Here is a 12,029-nt window from a genome sequence, read left to right on the forward strand (position 1 = left end):
TCTGAGATGGGACCAGGCGCGGGTGAGCCTGAGATCCAGGGATGGAGCTGGGCATTTGTTGGGGTTGGGCAGGGTGGGGGGAGGGGCGGGGTTGTGTGCAGTGGGGTAGAGGGGGAGGAGGGGAAGGGTTGTCGAGGGTGGGAGGGTTCAGAGTCGGACAACGGGTCATCTGGGGAGACATCGGAGAGGAGGGTGGTGGGGGAGTACATCAAGCAGATGGCATCGGGTAAGCTCAGAGTAGTGACCTGGAATGTGCGGGGTCTGAATAGTTATCTAAAACGCAACAGAGTGATGATGTATTTAAAAAGGATGCGCATTGACATAGCCTTGCTACAAGAGACCCACCTCACTAAGGAGAAGTTGGAGGTGGTCAGTAGGAAATGGAAAGGTAGTGTAAGAGGTGCCACATATTCGGCATATGCAAGAGGGGTGATCACCTGGGTGGCACCGCACGTGCCGTTTCAGTTGCTTAGCTCGACAAGTGATCCAGAGGGTAGAATGGTGGTGGTGAAGGGGATCCTGGAAAACAGGGAGGTGAACATTATAAATCTATATGCCCCTAACCATGATACAGCAGCTTATTTTAGGTCCCTATATAGTAAAATTAGCCCCATGGTGGGTGGCGCGATGGTGTGGGGAGGGGACTTCAATTGCACCCTAGACCCCAGGATTGATAGGTCAGACGATAAAACTAGGAAGCCTGCGCCAGCAGCGAAAGCACTGAGGACACTATTGATAGACCTTGATTTGGAGGATGTGTGGAGAAGGCTACACCCTACAGAAAGGCAGTATTCGCACTACTCTGCGCCACATGACCTGCATACAAGATTGGATTACGTGTTTGTGGCGGCGGAGATAGCGGGGGAAATGGTGGGGGCCGAATACAAAGCCAGGATGTTGTCCGACCATTCGCCTTTGATCGCAGAGTGGCAACACCAAAAACCCCTCCCCCCACCGGAGTGCGTATCCCGACATGGAGGCTCAGAACTGAGGCTCTACAGGATGCAGATTTTCGAGAGGACTTGAGGGTGGCCATCGAGGAATACTTTGAAGTTAATACAGGCAGTGTACGCTCTGTGGGAACAGTATGGAAGGCCTTCAAGGTGGTGGTGCGGGGGGTAGCTATGTCAAAATCTAGAGGGCTCCAAGGGGGGATTGAACGGGAACTGCTGGAAACAGAAAGAGAGCTGGAGAGCCTTACCCGCAGCGATGAGACCGCCCGAGAAAACAGCGCCAAGATAAAAGTCTTACAGTTAGCTTGTAGCGAACTCTGGGACAGATTATGTGAGTTAAATTATAAGAAATACACGGAGAGGTTGCATGCAGGGGGGGATAAACCGGGTAGACTACTGGCGTGATTATACAAAAATGAGACCCCCCCGTCCGGTGATCAGAGAGATCAGAGACGCAGAAGGCCGAATTTACAACACCCAGGAAGGGGTAAATGGGGAGTTCCTCAAGTATTATAGACGGTTATACGAAGACTCGGGAGAGGTCATGGCCAGGAAATAGTGGAAACAATAGAGGATGTGGGATTACCCACCTTGGATGACCTAGAACGCACAGACTTAGACGCCCCCATCACCGCGGATGAATTGGAGGAGGTGATCCAGCACCTCCCTACATGTAAAGCGCCCGGGTCGGATGGGTTACCCAGCGAATTTTACAAAACATACAAGCAGGAATTAATCCAGCTGCTGCTGGCCATGTTTAATGAAGCCTATGAGCGGGGGGTACTACCGGAGTGCCTCTGCGAGGCAGTAATCATTCCGCTCCTGAAACCAGGTAAGCCGAACATGGACTGTGGGTCTTACAGGCCCCTGTCCATGCTTAATCAGGATAGTAAAATACTCACGGCAGTGCTGGCCAACAGGCTAAAGAGGGTCATCGGCAAGTTGATACACCCAGACCAAACGGGTTATGTCCCTGGTAGAAATATCACAGATAACCATAGGAGGCTGCACCATATCATTTACCAAACCATGGATGACCTGAGCGAGATGGCTATCGTGTCGTTGGACGCGGTCAAAGCCTTTGATTCAGTGCGATGGCCGTGGTTGAAAGAGACCCTGAAAGGATACGGAATGGGATCAGGATACACTAGATGGGTCCAATTGTTATACAGCTCCCCAATTGCGAGATTAAAAACTGGACCTACAATCTCAGACAAATGGCAACTCAGCAGAGGGACCAGGCAGGGTTGCCCCTGGTCACCCATGTTATACATCCTGGCATTAGAGCCGCTAGCAATATGCCTGCGGCAACAATATGGGGAGGTGGGGATTCGCACGACAGGGGGCACACACCTGATATCACTTTATGCAGATGATATGCTTCTTTACTTGCGCTACCCGGAAGAAAATCTGCAGTATGTACTGGAGGTGATGGACCGTTATGCCACCCTCTCGGGCATATCGGTGAACCCCGGGAAGTCTAGCTTGTTCCCCTTGGGTAGATATAGAAGCACCCCATTGGCGAAGTTACCCGTTCTACAAATACCCTGGCAGACCACTACATTCAAATATCTGTGTGTGAATATTTACCATAAAATAGAGATGAAGCACAAACATAATACAGAGAAAGCGATTGAAGGCATTAGGAATAGTATGGTGTTTTGGGCTAGGTTACCCCTGGCCATGATGGGAAGAGCGGCTCTGCTCAAAATGGTCGTTCTGCCTAGACTTTTGCACTTTTTTGTGAATGTCCCATATCTGATCCCCAGACGCTTCTTTGTAAAAACTCCATGGCATGTGCAGGGGCTTCCTATGGGGCAACTCCAGGAATAGGGTTGCCCTGTGGAAACTACAAAACACTTATAAGGGGGGCATAAAACTGCCAAACTATGAACTGTATTACTTGGCGGGGCAGCTGATGTATGTGGCCAAGTGGTTGACTGTGGAGGACTCGGCAGAGGCCAGGCTTCTGCGGGGCGACTCTGCCCCATACTTTTTAAAAGAGACAGTGTGGATGCACAAAACTAAGATGGTGGGAAGGGGGAGGCTATTGGAGTTGGGCTGGGAAGTCTGGCGCAGAGTGTGGAAAATGGTGGGCGACCCGGACCCGCCCTCTCAGCAGGTCCCGCTGGTGGTTCTATGTGGGGATGACCCCCAATTGTTCGAAACGGTTCGCAAATACTGGGAACCGGTGGGTCTAGCCACCCTTGGAGATATATGGCAGGACGGGGAGGTATTGGAGTTTCAGAGGTTGCAGGAGGAGACGGGGGTGCATGGTGGCCAATACATTACATATATTAGACTCTTGAAATGGGTAAGGAGGAGGTGGCCTGGGTCGGCATTGGAGGCAGAAACTAACACCACCCTGGAAATGATGCATGATGTCTCAGAGGGTGGACATGAAATATCTAGGATATATGAGCTCTTAAGAGCGAAGACAGAGAGGGAGTTACTCCAGCTGAGGCATGATTGGGAGGAGGAGATGGGAGAATCCATGACGGATGGTCAATGGGAGAGAGCCCAAAGGTATCATAAAAAGGTGTCCCGGAACGCGAGACTCCAGCAGATTCAGCTGTATGTCACCCACAGAGCCTATCTGACCCCTGGGAGACTGGCCAGGTTTGGTGGTTCAGCCATACAGATATGCCCCCGGTGCGGGGTAGAGGAGGTAGGGTTGCTGTACATGTTCTGGGCTTGCCCAGAGGTGCGCAAGTTTTGGGAAGAAATAAAGATGAAAATGGCCGATGGGGGTGTGGTGCTAGATGTGGGGTCTGCTGGGGCATGCATGCTTGGGCATTTCCCCAGGCCACGCAATTTAAGGCATATCAGCAAAATGAAGGACCTAGCATATGTCCTGGCCAAGCGCAGGATTGCAATGTGTTGGAAGGCGGTCCATAGGCCTAGTGTCGAGATCTGGTGGGCGGACCTCGTGAGATGGGCAGAAGCGGAAACTGTGGTCTGGTTTGAGGCTATCACCAGGGGGGGGGGGATAAGAGGAGGTAAGTCCCCTGATAGCCTGGAGGCAACTGGTGACCTCGATGGCTACCCCTCACCAGGTCAGTCACGAAACTGAGGACTCAGATGAGTCAACAAACACTGAGTTTCCCGAAAAAACTCATGCAGATGACACTGATGAAACGACTCGAGTTTGTGGGGAGGGAGGGGGGAGGACAGGAAACGAATAACGTGTCTATTTGATATTATGTATGTCCTAAAAGTTGTAATTTTTGGAGTGTTCTTTTTAAAATAATAAAAATTGTTTAAAAAAAAAAAATCTTGATATTTACCTTTCAGAATTTTCAACAATGCCTGCCTGTTCGATTAGCGGTTGCCCTTCGAAGACCCATGCAAAATCTGAAGGCACTACAATGCATGCATTCCCGAAAACTGTTGCTCGAATAAGAGAATGGGTCAGACATTGCGGATATCCACTGGATGAGATGGAAAGTAGAGTCCAACAAGTCTTTGAGGACAAGAGGGGTGATCGATACCGCAGCTGCAGCCGGCACTTTCCCTCGAACATGTACACCACATCTTAGGAAACAAAGAAGAACAAACGGCGATCGACACGAAAATTGCTTGCAAACGCTATTCCCACTCTATTCATCCACAATCCGCCACTGGTGAGTCAAGTGTCCGTTTTTAGCTTTAGGCCTTGCAGTAGTGTGTATGTAGCCGAATGGATTCATTGATATTTTAGGTGTTGTTTCCAATTTGTAATACTTTCGACATTGATATGAGTGTATAGCTTTTTGAATAATGACATTTATCACTATATTATTTTTAGATTTCATAACCCATAAACGAAAAACGAAATCTATATATGGGCACAGGGAACTGTGCTATATTGCGCATTACTCAAGTATTCTGTCTCCTTACATGGCAATTTTAAATATTGGCATTTCATTATCAAACAATAATTTACCTTTACAACTTCTTGACTATCCCTTGAATCTGAAGCAAGAACATTCTACTTCCGTCACGTGCTCGCAGTTATCAACCACTTCTAGCGCGTATCAGGTAATCATACTTGGCTATTCCGCTACAGACTTGTTTTATGCATGTCAAGTAATAGTTTGTATGTATCGTGTGATTATTTTACCAATTGTTTGGTTAGTGCTTTCCAATTGATATACACCTTAGTTGTCGTCCCCTGGTTTTTGTTTTCAGTTATAATTAGTGTTATACATACTAATGCAAGTACTGTCTTTCAGGGAGATGCTGAAGTGTCCACCACATTGACAATAGCCCTAGATGTTCTTCAGCAGCCCGAGGTATGGATACTGACAGCTCAACTGACCGTGATCATCAGGACTGGAACACTTGTCGTTTGATTGTTCTACACCATGTTTCATTTGTGGTTAGCCGTTGATATGTACCTGTGCAGTCAACCCCAAGCGTGTGTTGTGTTTTCAATATTGTAATCCTTACTAATGCAAATACTATGTTTCAGGCTGTTGTTGAATCGTCAACCCACGCACTTGATGCGGAGCCTGACATTCAAGTAATTCCGGTGGAAGCGGGACCATGCGGATACGAATCAGCGCAACAGCTTTCAGAAGTGCGCACCACATTGACAACAGCCCTAGATATTCTTCAGCAGCATGAGGTATGGATACTGACAGCTCCATCGAGCGTGATCATATAACGTGATTCCATTTGCTATACTTTCTTCCTTATTAACGCAAGTACTGTGTTTCAGGGAGATGATGGAGCTTCCACTACAATCACAAGATCACATTTAGATGATGTAGATGTAAAGAAATCGGAGAAATAAGTCGATTAAATCTGATCATTTTTAAATATTCCTTGATTCTTTTAGATAATGCAACATTTGTGGTTATCTCTTTATATGTAGCTGTGCCGTCGACCCCAAGTGTGTGTTATGTTTACGATATTGAAAACCATACTAACGCAAGTACTGTGTTTCAGGGAGTTGCTGATGCCTCCCTCCTCTTCAATACAATCATTCGTGGCAGTCCATGTAGAGCCAGAGGTATGTATACTGACATCTCCATCGAACTAGGTCATCAGAGCTCGAATACTTGTCATTTGATTGTTCCACACAATGTTTAAATCGTGTTTGGCTATTGATATGTACATGTGTGTTCGTCCTCACATGCGTTTTACGCTAACAATATTTTGATACACAGTAATGAAAATGCTATGTTTCAGGGAGTCAATGGAGCCTCATTCCGTGCTGTCTATGCGGATACAGAAAATATAGTCGTTGCAGTGCAAGAGGAAGGGGAGACATGCGGATATGTATCAGAGCAACATCGTGCAGATGTTGAAGGTTGAGTCAAAAAAGTTGTAAAGAAAAGAAACCAAAATAAGGTTAGTTACAAACAGTTCATAACTTTAGAAATTCTTTTGTGCTGGGGACTATTTTATGTTTTTTTTCCAGTAAATTGTACTATTCTTTATCTTGTGTTTAAACTGAATATCCCTTTTCCAATCTATCCTCTAGTTACCCGTGGGTCTACGAACTATACATACACAGACAGTGAAGCGAATGAGAGATGTTGCTTCCCAGACCATTTACACTATGGAGGCTATGGAGGAACTATTAATTCAGACGCGGCGTGTTGAGACTCGGGATGCTCATGTCCAATGGCCAGAACATGAAATGAATGTGTCCGGAGAATCCAGCAAAGTTTTATTGGACCATTGCTACAGTACGACCGCACCGCCGCAACATGATACTGGAAGTATTGAAGATAGCTCTGAACTAGTCGCAGATCAATTCACACAATCTACACCCGCCAAAAAATTGTCACCAAAAAAGCTGTCAACATTGTTGTGTTCTCCCATCAATGTTGAGGTAGCAGATATTGAAATGACAGAGAATGAACCAGCAGCAGCATTCACCGACGCATCAGAACTTGATAGCAGCGATATTTCTTTCAAATGTGGCGATATGTCCTCAACGTCACAGGCCGAATCAACTTTGACGCAGGATGACAGTCTAATGAAAGGGGGCAAATACATAGTATTCGACAGTTGTTTGCTGGATATTATAAGTATGCTGAAATGTGGGCATTCCGTCAGAGGGAAAGTATGTGGGAAGTCATTGATTCATGTGACTCGTCAAAAACAAGGCAGTAACGTCACAATACATGCCGCCTGTCGATTACATCATACGTTCTCATGGTCTGCACAACCGATGCTGGGGAAACTGCCAGCAGGCAATCTACTGTGTGCATCTGCATCGCTTTTTAGTGGCTCCAGTTTTAGAAAGTTAGTCTTTCTTTCAGTTTGTGGGACTCCATTTCATTTCAAAAACGCAGTACTACAAATACCAACATGATTATCTGTTTCCGGCCATTAGTGATGCTTGGAAAATTGAACAATTGTCTCTAGCAAGTACATTCGAAGGCAAACGATTCAGGCTAGCTGGCGATGGACAGTGCGACAGCCCTGGATTTTCTGCAAAGTACTGCACCTACCACTTTCAGGTCATGGATAGTAAGAAAATTGTGAGTTTGGTGGTCGTGTAGGTAACACAATGTACATCCTCAGTGGCCATGGAGAAACTAGGATTTATAAAATCCGTGGAATATCTACAATCAAGGGGAATGCACATCGACCTCATAGCCACGGACAGACACGTTTCAATTGCCAAGACAATGAGAGAGCAGTTCTCACATATTAAACATCAATTTGACGTATGGCATCTTGCTAAAATCAATCAATAAGAAAATCTCGGCTGCAGGGAAAAAAAAAAGGTTTGGAAAGTATTTCAGAGTGGTTCCAGTCCATCTGCAACCATCTTTGGTGGAGCTCCAAAACTTGTGAAGGGTCAGTGGAAATACTACTTGAAAAATGGCGGTCACTGATGCACCACTGTACCAACGTGCACCGCTGGTCAGACAACCTACATTTCCACCAATGTGAACATGGCCCTTTATCCCCAGTGGAGGCACAGAAGAAGAAGTGGTTGAATCCATCTTCACCGACACACAACGCCATTGAGAAGATTGTTTCGATAAAACTATATCAAGAGATTTGAGGGGACTGACAGAATTCTGTCACATAGGAGGTTTGGAGGTGTTCCACAATATGTGCCTAAAGTACAGGCCAAAGCGCTTGCATGAGACATAGGACTCTACTTGCCGTCTTGGCCCATAACGAGAATCTCGGCCGTGAACAATCTAGGACTAAGGGTAATGTAAGGATGCCTCGCGACACTAAGGCCTTTTCAAAAAGAAGTAAGCACTGGGTGATCAAACCAGTCTATGAGGAAATGGAGTTCGACTTTGTCAAAAGCCTTATTGTTCCTGTATTAGAGAAGCACAGATATGGAATTTTGAACGTTTCTGTGCAGAGCACTGATCCATTGCCACCCAACATTGCACTGTGCCATGTCCACCCAAAGGGAAGCTTGTTGTGAAGTACAAATCCCGGTTTAAATAATTGTAATACGATTGTCTTTTTGTAAATACATTTTATTGTACAGTGTGCATACAAAGTACGCTAACCCTAACCCCTACCTTCACCATCCTGGGTGCCGAACTACCTGGGTGTCATCTTTGAATTCTCTCTCTATTCACCTCATATTGCTGACCTTGTCTATTTGTGTATGTATATATTTTTGTTGATGTAACTAATTTTCGCAATCTCTTATAAATGCAGGGCACTGTTAACCAAGGGGAGGCTTGCGTATTGCAAATAATAAAACAATCAATAAATCTCACTTTCAAATCAACTGCTCGGGTACTTTATACTTTAACCTGACCTTCCACAAAAAAATTAAAAGTCTCAATAGTTATGGTTCTTTGGGGCTTCAAAGCTCGCAGACAACGAGGACAAAATTGGGGACTTAGAACGCGCCAAGCAAGCCGTTGCAGATGAGAGAGAAGCCAGTTCGCATTTGCACATTGAGGCGCACTACATAGATGGATTGGAAACTTCAAGTTCTCATAGATGGCTTTACTACGGGATGTTGCAAAGAAAGAATGTATGCTAATTTCTAGTGAAGGCCAGCGGCTTTGATTTTCAGCTCGTGCCCTGAAGAGGCCCACAACTCGCACTGGCAGTATAAGGTTCTATTTTTTTTTTACCTTGAGAGACAGGGACCATGCTGAAAGAACTTCATTTGAAGTGGGGTTGGGGGGAGCAATAACGTTTGAGACGATAAGGCAGAAAATTCTTAAACTAGACCGAGTTTCGTGTTAGTTCAGTATGCGAAAAATCGTTGTCAAGAGCACAGTGGGATTTACGAACTGCATTACGCAGAGACACAATGGAAATTGCAAATATAATGTAAGTAACTTTTTAGACGCTTTTATACCGGAATGAAGAATTAATGAATGGATGCATGAATAAATGATTGAATGAAGAGCATTGAAAACGTTTGTGGGATCGTCCTTGTAGAGGGCACATGGGCATGCAGGTCCACATTCCACACGCATGTAGACAAAAAGTCGTTTCTCATTGTGTACCAACCTCGATTTATTTAGTTAGTTTTCGCATTGATTTTAGAGCCGAACATACTCCATTGCACTATACTTGAAAGCAAATAGTTTCAGCTCGGCCGTAATAAATAAAATGAATAATATTAATAAAGATCGGCTGGCGAGATTAATTATAAATTTTATGTTTTCAAAATAGGTACATACTCCCGTTTTGCCCATGCCACCAGTTTCAGACACAGGCAGATGTTTTTTTTAACCGCCAGCTGCAGCTTAATGTAAAAAAATGCACAATCCTGATGATCTTATGGGACGTTCGCCAAGGGCCCATATGCCCTTACGCAGTACTAGCGGCTAGAAGCAACACATCAACCTTTACGCTGGCCTAGTGCCTACTTGATGGAACAGCCTTGCGGTTCAACGTGCGACAAAAGTGCCTCTTTGAACGAAAACCAACACCCTGTGTACCATAAAGGAAGAGCGTGTGACTCACGATAATATTTTAAGGATTTGCGGATAGACATAAAAGAAAATAAATGACTTTCGGAGTTCATATGTCAATTGCTGAATGTTCTATAAACATTTAATGTCAAATAAATGTACTTTACCAAATTTACCGTGTTGCTGTTTGATTTTAAAGTACAGTTTCATATTCCGAATTGTGGCGCGCTGTGTTGTGAGCTGATCTGTGTTGGTTTCCGGGTTCTGTGTGAAGTCGCGTAGAAGACGACTGGGCGCGTTTGCCTACGCAGCACAGTAACGTCACGGAGAGAGGCGGGGAATATGAATGTTTTGATAATGTCAGGCTCATGGGCGGGGGATATGATTTAGTGCCGCAAAAGCAGGTCAGCCAGGGGAGGAAATGATAGGATTATCACAAAATGGCAGCTCCCTGGTGCCTGTTTTCGCATGCGTTTAATGGACGAAAACTCGGGTAAGGTCCATAGGAAATTTTTCTAAAATCGAGCGACTTAGGCTTAAAAACACATGGCCGACCCGTAGGGGTAATACAAAATTTTGACCGAACCATTCCTTTAAATAAAATAGACACATGTGCAGGGGCGTTGCTAGGGGGGGGGGCTAAGGGGGATATAGCCCCTGATCTTTTGGTTGTAGCCCCGGATAGAATCTCAGGAACCACAGCCAAAAGGCTAGCTAGCCCCCAGTCCCAACAGTGCCGACATCAGCGTAGCCCCGGGTCTTTTCCAGACCTAGCAATGCCCCTGCACATGTGCCTCTTTGTGACATTACAACGCATTGGTTTGGAGGGTATAGCAAGGTGCAGGCACGTTGCTCTGTGGCAGAGTTCTATCTAAACGTGGCATGAGTGGTACTTACATGGGCAGAATGGTTTGCTTCAATGCATTGCATTAATCACACAGCACAGCTGCTCATTTATTCTCCGGCATAAAAAGATGTGCTGCCTTATTCGTTTGCGGCAATCTGACTAACAGCCAACAATATTTTACCTTTTCGTATCAGTACAATAATTATTTGTACAATTTTTAGAGAAGTAATTCTAATCTATACGTTTGTGTCTATTTTGAAGGCAGGTGCATTGGCTCAGCTGTAGCATCACAAGATTCCCTGAAACTGCCAAAACCTGGCCTTGCAGTTCAATAGGCATTTTGCGGACGCAAACACATAATTCACGGTTGTTTCCTAAAGATGTTGAAATGTGTTTGAACAATGGGAAAATGTTTTCATAAAGTACATCTCCTCGTGATCAGAACAGGGGTTCAGTGTGTAGTAGTGCTGACAGAAATAGTCCAAATTGATTTGGAGCTATGAAATATGTATCCCTGCTCCTGTATCAGCGTCGCATTAGGAAATGCGTCTCGGTGTGTGCAGGCACAAATTGGTTACACTCGAAAACTCCGATAACAGTGTTATCTCGTTCATTCCAGCAACTATAACCTCAAAGAGGAGGCTCCCTCTGTTGACAATTCAAAGCCTTGCTGGGGATTCACATTATCATTCGGAAATTTGCGTGACTGATAACATACCGAAAGTCACAGAAGAAAGTTTGAAGGTGAGGCTACTACTGGACGCACTTCTAACTAGTGTTTTTAAGCAGGGTGTAGACAGGCTGCTAGTGCTATTGCATGACACGAACCAATCGTTTCAGAGATTAAGAAGAATATGTTCCTGTATTGGCTAGGAACAACACGAACAACACAATAATGAAAACTTGCATATTAAATGATGTGTCATTGAAATGAAGGGCAGGGTGACTGAACTAGCACCAGTGCACCCAGACTAAGTAGCTTTTTACATTAACATCTCTGGTGTAGTGATTTTATTGAACCAAACAGCTCTGGTGCAAATAAGTATTGCAGCATGGTATTGCATTTTTGCAAAGGAATCTTGTTTTGCCACATTGCAAATGCTGGGCAAATGTGCAATGCTGTGGTGCAAGTGTTATGCACTATTGCCATCTGTTAGGTAATAATTGTCTCGGGATGATAGCTCAGGGGCAACATGCTCACCTTGGAAGCAAGACAACACAGAGCACCACAGGTTCGATCCCTGGGTCTGCGCTTAGAAACTTCTGGGTGTTAAGCGTGTTATAAAATAGCCTATCATATCATATCATAGTAACACTATATGAGACTACACAACACTTATCTGCTTGGTATTAGGTAACACACCTTTTGGTGTA

The 12,029-nt window shown here is 45.1% G+C and overlaps 1 protein-coding gene across 2 annotated transcripts in view; it reads right to left on the reverse strand.

Moving 5' to 3' along the window:
- The window catches only part of TUSC3 (tumor suppressor candidate 3), a 1,343,405-nt gene that overhangs the window by 576,361 nt on the left and 755,015 nt on the right, over positions 1 to 12,029 (reverse strand). The window lies entirely within an intron of this gene.

The sequence above is a fragment of the Ambystoma mexicanum genome, chromosome 6q (genome assembly GCF_040938575.1).
Source record: "Ambystoma mexicanum isolate Mex_15411 chromosome 6q, UKY_AmexF1_1, whole genome shotgun sequence".
Classification (NCBI taxonomy): domain Eukaryota; kingdom Metazoa; phylum Chordata; class Amphibia; order Caudata; family Ambystomatidae; genus Ambystoma; species Ambystoma mexicanum.